We start from the raw sequence: 9,736 nt of genomic DNA, 5'->3' as shown, positions 1-9,736 counted from the left end.
TTATGGCAATTGTAAACATGTTATATGAAAACAATGTACTAAGTATGCTAAGTTAACCTACAAAGCAGAAAAGTCATGTAAATGAATGTGCTAGCATGCTATCAGTCAACATACATAGCAGAAATGTAAAGTAAAACAATGTACTAAGTATGCTAAGTAAACATACATAGCGAAACAATGTAATGTAAATCATGTACTAATAGTGTACTAATGAGCATAGCAAGTATATGATGTGAAAACAGGAAAACACGAAGGTAACAAATAGGCACATGTGTTTCACCCCAAACAGTTTGGAACAGTAAAAGAGGGGACTATGTACTCACTTGAGATTGCTTAGAAGTCCTTGTGTAACAACCAAACAATGCTAGAGATCACGGATATCAAACGGCACCTAATATAGGTAACTATGTTAATATACCGGACCTAAAATCGGAGGATTGGATAGAATGAGGGTTCGTAAACCAAACGAGTATGGAGACTCGTGTAATATTATTCAACAAAGCCTACATACTAAAATGAAACCTAACCTAAGTGCTTACGACCCAATACGACCCGTTTAGGTAGCTTATGCTACTTTAACGCGTCGGGTTCGCGTAAAATGCGTTCGGAATGCCTAACTAGCCCTATGATAAGTAAAATATGCCTTAACATATCTAATATTGTTGCCAAATCAGTTTAGATATCAAAAGTTATGTTACATATGCTTAATATGAATTTTGGCGTAAAAAGGGCATTTTGGTAATTTACCTAAGGCATATAAACTACCTATCATACAACTAACTAAACGCCGTGACCATAAGGTATAACCTCGGAAGGTTATTCCCTATATACTATGGTCACCTAATGTATTTGGTCAGATCCTAAAGATCGACCAAATGGGTCAGGTTCGAAAGTATAAGCGATTGTTTAGATCGCTTACCTTACGACCCTATATAAGCACTAAACTAAAAGTGACGAGCTAAGCATGTTAAAACATGCTTAACTAAGTTAGAAAACAGGTTTGGTATCAAAACAAACGGTTTTGATACTTATGAGTAGTTTGGTTACAAAATGCGCATTTTGGCCGAAACTACGACTCGTCACTGAGCCTAGATAACGTGGTAATCAGTAGGTATAGTTACTATGGACTATAACCATCGTGATCACGCTCACGTTATGAAGTTCAAACGAACTTCGCATTGACCATAAACTGGTCAATGCAGAAAGTCAAACAAAGTTTGACTTTCGGACTCGAAAAAGCGATAAAAGAACGAAAGAACACTTACGAAGGGTCCCCGAAAGCTAATCTTGATCCAGGAGCTCAGGTATGAAGCAATGGCTTCAACTTAGAGCTTTTAGATCAAATTTGTGGGTTTTTGCAAGAATGGGGGGGTATTTATAGGATATGCAAGACCGTTAGGATCGTTTATCGATTTACGTGCTTGAATCTCATCCGTACAAGTGTCAAAATGTTATGGTATCACAATATGACCCCAACCCAAGAGATTTGCAAGAGGCATTGCCCTTTGGAGTGTTGAAAGGCTGCTGACAGCTGTGAAAACGAGTTTTTGCATATCTGGGGGGGCCTAGCGGCCCACGTAAGGTTCAGACAGGGCTTACGCGCCCCGCCTGGGTGTCCTGATCTGCAGCCAACTTTGGAAAATGACAGTTTTAGTCCCTGTTGGTGTTTAAAGTCTTTTCTGACATGTTTAAGGCCTGTTAAGCCAACTTTAAGGCCCTAAAATGATGCTTAAACATTGTGGACATGAAACATGCTCAAAAATATGCCGGATGTCAGTTCGTTTGGTCGTACGATCGCGATGTTCGGTTAATTACGACGGAATGCGCATAAGCGTGAAAAACGATCCAAAATGCGTGACGAATGGATTTTTCTCATGCCAAATACTAAGGAGCTGTTTGGTAGCCTCTGAATGGTCATTAAGAGGCTACCTCTTAATGGAAGCATTAAGAATTTTACCAATAAGAAGGTAGAAGAATGTGACATGTGATGATTTACCATTCAGAGGTTACCTCTTAACCATTTAGACTTGAGGTTACCTCTTATTCATTCAGAGGTTTTAAACCATTAAGAGGTAGCATCTGAATGGTCATTAAGAGGTTACCAAACAACCCCTAAGGCATAATATTATGATGTTTACATAAATTTTTGGATGTCCGGATGTGTTTAGAATGTAAGTTATGTGCGAAAGTGCAAACTTATGCACTTTTTGACACTTTTAGCCCCTGAATGATCCAAAAGTTTATTTTAGCATACCGAACTCCTCAAAGCCTATTTCTAAGCTATGTAAAGGACATTTATGGTATGTTTAACTTATGGTCATGTTCCGGAATGTCTGTTACAGTTTAAATTGGGATACTTTTGTAGTTTGTCAATTTTAGTCCCTGTAGGCGAATTAACTTGTTTTTTGTAATACCAAAGCCTTCAAAACTTATTTCTAAGTTATGTAAAGGTTATTTAAGGTATGTTAGGTATATGTTGATATTCCGGAGTATTTGTCACATTAAACTGAGTACGTTTACGCACCAGTTTGCGTATAATTCTCCAGAAAGCGATGAAGAGTTTAAAATCGAACAAAAGTCAAAACATGAAAAATGTAAAACATAAACAAACAAACATTGGGATCAAATAACTTTGTTTTATTGATAACTGAACTGCTCACAATGATTTCAAGCACAAATGTTACAATGAAAGATTACCTGAAGGCTTCAGCTGGGATATGTTTGTTGATGAAAAGGGAGAATTTAAAGCGTTCATTGCTAAGATTGTTAAAGAACCAGATATGTTTACCACATGGATGAAGTCTATTGGTGAGACTTTGAAGAATGTGGAGAAAGAGTCTGTTGCATCTGATGAAAGCTCAGAAAACGCTGATGAAAACTCACAGAGTTCAGATGAGAGTGTAAAAAATGATGATAGTTCAGAAAAAGAAATTGTTTTTGATCAAACACCATCTGTTTCTGGTTCCTCAAATGTTATGTCTGAAAAATCAATTGAATTTGATCAGTCACCAGTTGATGATAGTAGTGACGATGAAGAAGAGAAACATATTAACATTGCAAAATCTCATCTGTCTCCTGAAAGTTTTCATTTCTATTTTGCAGATCGCTTGGAGAAACTAAAGGAGAAAAGAGCTACAATAGAGCAACAAGAAATGAAGACTGAAAGTGTTGTTCAAAATGAGAAAGTTGAAAGTGTTGCTAAGGAGATTGAAGAGACTGAGCAGGTTAATGAAGCAGAAAAAGTGACTGAAGTTGAGAAAGTGATTGAAGTGGTGAAAACAATCGAAGTTGAAAAGATTGTTGAAATCGTCAAGCCATGTTCAAAGTGTCTTGAACCATGCAAAGAATGTGCAGCCAAAGACGAAATGATAGCTGAGTATGAGAAGAAGAAGTAGCAGTTATTATTCAATCTCAATTATGTAAAAGAATCTTATGATGTCTTGAACAAAACTGTAACTGGTCTTCAAAAGACAAACTGTGAAAGAGAACAAGCATTAACGATGATGAATGCGGTTATGATGACAAAGCAGAAAACTATCAACTTCTACATCGAAGAAAGTGCAAAGTGGAAGCAAGAGTTAGAAGCTGAAAAGATTGAAAATGAGAGAATCAAAAGATTATTACAGAGTTATTCTAGTTCTGATTACCTTATTGATCGAATTTATCCAACTGTTGCAGGTATGGAAGCTTTTCAAGATGACAAGTCAAAGAAGAAGGATACTGGTAAGAAACCGACTGTTAGCTATAACAAGTGTCCGCCTCCAATCTGGGAAGGGTATTCTCCTAGAAAACCAAACGAGGAGCAACTTGAAAAAGCAGTCAATATAAAGCTAAAAACCGATACAACTGATGAATTACCAGAAAACATTGACGTCACGTTCACCTCGTCTGACACTGATCATGAGTCTGAGTTAATCAAAAAGGTGGTCGATCAGGTGTTGGATACTGATGAGGAGTCTGAGTCAAAGCCTGAATCTGGAGGGTCAAGTTCGTCAGTAAATGGTCCAAAATCGTTGGTCAAAAAGGCTTATAGTAAAGAGTTTTTGCTATCCAAATCGAATTTGAATGATGAAATATTCGAAGTAGTTTATACTTTGAATGATTCTGACAAATTATATTACAACAAAGAGTTTCCTATAATGAGTGTTAAAACGGAATTGATTAACAAGACTTTCAAACTAATAGAAATTAATATTCCAGAATTGAAAGTTTTGAAAAATCTTGAAAAACCTAAAAAATACACTTCAAGAGTTCAACAACGTTTAAACAAGAAAAAGGGTTACAATTCTGGTCCTCGTTTTCAAAAAAACCAAACCAAAATCGTAGCTGCAAAAAGAAAGGTTTAGGTTTTATTCCACCAGAAAATTATAAAAATGAGAAAAATTCTAAAACGAAAACAGAATTTGTTTCAGGTGGAAGTTCAGAAGATGAGCAGAAGAAACCGTTCTGGACACAATCAAACCAAGAGTTTCTTGCTGAGAAGAAAATGAATGGAACTGGAGTGTTTCATCCAAGAGAGACTCGAATCTGTTACAAATGCAATGAAGTTGGTCACATTGCATGGAACTGTCCGAATAATGCAAAGACGAAACAGGGAGTTTCTGAAAAACTCAAAGAGAAAGTTTGTTGATGTTGAACCACCAACTGAAAACTTCAAAATTTTTGAAAATTCCATTCATGAAGTTGGTGAGTGTTCTAAAAAGAATGTTTACAAAAAGAAAGCAAAAGACAACCAAGTGTGGGTTGTTAAAAAGGTTAGTGAGAATGTCGGCGATGATTCTGGTTCCATAAAGCCAGAGGAGCCACAAAGTGAGTTAAAAGAGGTAAATTATGTGTTCTCAGTAAGTGATGATGAATTTCCATCACTGAAGTTTGAAGAGGTAAAACAGAAAATTGGTAAAGTTGAAATCTCGAGTCAGTTTTATTCTGAAAAAAATGAGTTTGATGTCGAGAAAACATTCAATGGGAATGTTAAGAAAATTTTTGGAAAAATGCTTAATGGGAAAGCAAAAGGGGTTAAAGATTTTTACGCAACAAAGAAAGCAACTTTTAACCCTACTGAGCAAGAATTGAAAACTCTCAAGTCTGAAAAGACTTGGGTGGAAATTCTTTTCCATTGAAGTCTTAGGACTATGCCGGAGATCCTAAGTTTGTAATCGTGGATCAAGAATCGACATCATTCTTGTAAAATGTTTTTGTGAAAGATTTGAAAAAATGTTGAAATTTTACAGGTGAAGGACTACGCCGGAGCTTCCAGGTTGGTAAGTATGAAGCAGGAATCGGCAATTTGATCTTACAATTGGTAAATGATCTAGTGTAGATGTTCTATTCCTACACTGGACAATGGTGATGGTTTTTACAATTGGTACAGAGGGTGCATACTTGCATATGGTAAATCAGGGACATTAATTTGTAATTGATCTACTACAAGTGTTTGATGAACAAAATGATGAACCATATCCCCAAATTTATTAATGATGATTCTACAATTGGTAAAAACAAACTTATTTTCCGGAAAAATCATTTTGATTAAAACAAACTTAAGTGTTTTGAAATCTAAATGAGAAAATAGTTTGTTGAAAGGGGGAGTTCTGATTGTTTTATGCCTAAGTGGATGGGGAATTGATGTGATTCGATATCGGTTGTCAACTTTCTGTATAGTTTTATTTTACAATTAGGTCAAGAGTCTAGTTGCGTTTTCAATTTTTCTTTAATGTGTTTGCATTTTAGGGGGAGTAGAAAATTTCAGAAAATTCAAAAACATTAAAAAATTTGAAATAAGCAAAAAACATTATAAAATAAAAAATCGAGTTTTGTTGTGAAAAAGAGGAAATGATAGTACATCAGTGGACTGTCACAACATGCTAAAGGTATGGAAAGTTAAAATGTGATAAACAATCTCACTGCGGATATGCCAGTAGGTTTTTATACATTTAGTAGATTGTGACGAGATATAAACTTAAAAATTCAAACTTGCTTATTTTGTGGGTAACAACTTCTTGGATATATAGGTAACCCCTGAAATCTTGTTTGAAAGGTCCCTTATTCTGAGATACTAGGTCTTTATGCTCAGTGATATCTGGGGTATTATCCCGGGACTTCTACTGTATGGAAATACTGACCTAGTCCCCGGATAATGCTGTCCGCAAATGCTTGAAACATAGCATCGCCCTCAGCAAATTGATGAAACAATAAAATTGATAGTCATTGCTGTTGTAACAAAAGATCCTCTAAAGGGGACACACCAAAAGTTGAAGCCGTCATCTCTTTGCGTGTACGGAAGTATCGACCTGAACTCTCACGGCCCTCGCAATTTAACCCTTGAAAAGATATCATCTGTGGTATACTCACCTGTAAGACTGAATATTGGGATCTGGATACGGGAGTATATTCAAGTAGTGGGACACACAAATAAGTTTAAGTCATTAAGACATTAATATTGTATCTCGAAACAATTGAACTTTGTGTGAAAATTTAAGTGGACAAATATACTGACAATCTAGGTGAATTGTTTAAAACTGAAAATGAAATGAAGCTTAATGGTGTTAGTGACTAGTCTCATAAACTGATATGATCCTCTTACACAAACTCACAAAAATATTGTCTGTAAATATTTCATTTCTGCAGTATTTTTATCTCTACAATTGGTGTTTCTATTTTCTTTACATCTCAAAATCCAAAAAGATTTTCGGTGTGTTTTAGCATAAACTTTTGAAAAATCAAAAAGATTTTCGACAACTGGTATTGAAAAGCAGATTTTCAAAATTCCAAGTGCTAAACATGATGAGCAAAATTTGAGGGGGAGTGTGTACTTGAAATTAAACGTTTTCAAAATCTAATCCTTCAATTGGTTCATCAAAAATCTTTGTTTGATCTGAGGGAGAGTTAGTGTTGATGCAAGTCTCTATTTCTGATAAATGTGATAGTTACTTTGAAGTAGAGTGTATGCAGGTTAAACATGAGCTGAGTTATCAATCCTGAGCAGAACTAGAGCCAAGTTTCGATCTTGGAACAACCTTCTGAAGAGATAGGTCATTTGATTCTGAGAAGCTTATAAGAGCTAGGTTTCGACACCTGAGGACTTTGATGATAAAGGAAAAGCCAGGTTTCGATTCTATGGACAAAGCTTGAGCCAGGATAACGATCATGAATGAAGTGTGAAAGCCAGACAACGATCCTGAAGCAAATGATGCTGATGAACTAAAGGAATGCCAGCACATTGTTAAGGGGAGTCTGAAGATGAGAAGAGAGAGTGAAGCCCAGAGACTGATCAAGGCTGAAGTTTGTCAAGACTCAATGTTGGGATTGTGTTGGTGCATATTCGGTGACAACAGCTTAATAGTTTGATTAATTAGTCTTTGGATATTTTGTAATGGGCTTAGCATATTGGTTAGTAAGTTTATTGTTGTAATGGGCTTGGAAAATGGCCTAGTCCATGTAGGAAGCCCAGTTCACAAACATGTGGTATATAAACATGTTTTTGTGATTAGGGTTTTAGTGGTTAGAGAATTTTAGAGAGAGAAAGTGTAGAGAGAGAGAGAAAAATGAAATTAGGGTTCTAGAGGCAAGATCACAGATAGTGGCTGTGAGGTTGTGAGGTCTTAAATTGATTGTAAAACTGTTTGTTTGGATAATCAATAGAAGACCCGATTGATTGTGAATTCTGTGTTTTCTACTCGTTTCTGTGCAAATCTGATCTAGAGGATTCCGCACTCTAGGTTAGATATACAATTCTGTAAAGATCCATATACATCAAGGGGACCTACAATTGGTATCAGAGCATTAGGCTCTTGAAGAAGCTCGGTTCAGAATTTGTTGCTGCAGAAAAGGGTGGATTTTCGGGTTCTTTTGGAGATTTTCGAAAATTTTGAAGGTGGTAGACCTAGGGTTTCGAAATTTTGGAGGAAAATTTTTGAAATTTTTAAGGTTTTTGGTTGAAAATAGGCTGTTGTTGGTGTTTAGCGAGTTTAATTCTACATATTTGGTGTTTTTGCTTGAAGGAAACTTGAAGATTTGAAGAACTGTTCTTCGTGTTCTTCGTGGTGTTCATCATAATTTGAAGAAAATTACTGATAATTTGCTGTGTTGATTTGCAGGAAACTGTTAGAAGAATCTGGAAAATCTGCTGAAAATTCGATCAGATTGAGTTTCCAAAATTTGCTAGCAAATTTAACAATTTCGCAGCAAATTTAACATCTACACTGACAAACCGGTGAAATTAAGTCCTAGCAACTCGGTGATCGGTGAAATTAAATCCTAGCAACTCGGTGACCGGCGAAATTAAAATCCAAAGGCGACTTTGGTGACCGTTTTAATTGTCCTCAGCGACATTATTACTGTGATCGGCGAAGTTACTAGACGTCGTGCTAGCGAAATTATTTACCAGCGAATTTGATCAGCTAGCATAATTACCCAGCGAATTTAATTGATCAGAGGAATTACCCAGCGAATTTAAGTGATCAGAAGAATTACCCAGCGAATTTAATTGATCAGAGGAATTACCTAGCGAATTTAAGTGATCAGAGGAATTACCCAGCGAATTTAAAAAGTCAGCATAATTATATCTACTCTACCAGCAAATTTATAGTTTCTCTATCAGCATATTTAACTTCGCTTGCCAGCATAATTAGCGTAACCCGGTGAAATTAACTTGGTTTGCCAGCAAAATTAGCTAGAGGAATTAAAAGGTGGAGTAAAAAAAAAAAAGTTTTCGAGACGATTCGTTGGATTCGTTTTTTCCGAATTGGGTTTTCGACATTATATATCATTGGATTCGTTTTTTCGAGACGATTCTAAGGGTATAATTTGGTAAAAACAGTTTTCGGAAAAATTTGTACGGTTTTATCAGTACGGTTACGGTAAAAAAATTTTTAAGATGGTTAAAAAGGATAAGGTCAGTGAGACTGTTAAGAATTGGCCAAAGCTGAGAAACGTTAAAGAATATGCTGTCTGGAAGGAGGAGTTTGAACCGGTTGTGAAGAGTGAAGATACCAGAATGTGGCATTGTATGATTGATGGATATGTTGCTCCTACACGTCGTGTCGAAGGAAGGGTTATAGTGATGTCTTATGACAAGATGGATGAATCTGAGAGGCAAGTGGTTGATGCTGAGAAGAAAGTTTTAGCTGCAATTAAAATGTCCTTACCTGATGGCATCAAGCATACCTTTACGAAGTACACTAATTCAAAGGATACGTGGGATGCATTAGAAAAGCGATATCAGGGAAATGCAGATGTTGTGGTAGAAGAGAAGAAGAAAGTTGTTGAGAAGAAGGCTGCAGAAGTTTCAAAGGGCTTGAATGGTGTGAATGAACTTACAACAGAGGTGAAGGTAACATCAGAACCTGTAAGTCATACATGTCATAATTGCAGTGAACTACAGGGTCAAGTTAACAGACTATCGGAGCAAAACAAAATTTTGTTAGCTGAATTGGAAAAAACAAAAAGAGTCAAATGTTCTTTTGATTAAAAGAGAGTCAAATTGCTTAAATGAACTCAAATCAAATGAACAAGAAATCAGCAGTTTAACAAGCAAAGTCAATGAACTGTTACAGATCATTGATTTGGCTCGTGAAACTGTGAAAGATAAAACTAATGAATTTTCTGATAAGTGCAGGGAATTGGCCATTGCATAAGACCAAATTGTTGAACTTAAAGGAAAGTTAGACAAATTTGGAAATTCTGCATTAGTTAGGACTCAAATTCAAAAAAGTTTGAAAAAGAGTAATAACAAAAA

The sequence above is a fragment of the Helianthus annuus genome, chromosome 8, assembly GCF_002127325.2.
Source record: "Helianthus annuus cultivar XRQ/B chromosome 8, HanXRQr2.0-SUNRISE, whole genome shotgun sequence".
NCBI classification, from domain to species: Eukaryota; Viridiplantae; Streptophyta; class Magnoliopsida; order Asterales; family Asteraceae; genus Helianthus; species Helianthus annuus.
Note: the sequence above shows the minus strand (reverse complement) of the source record.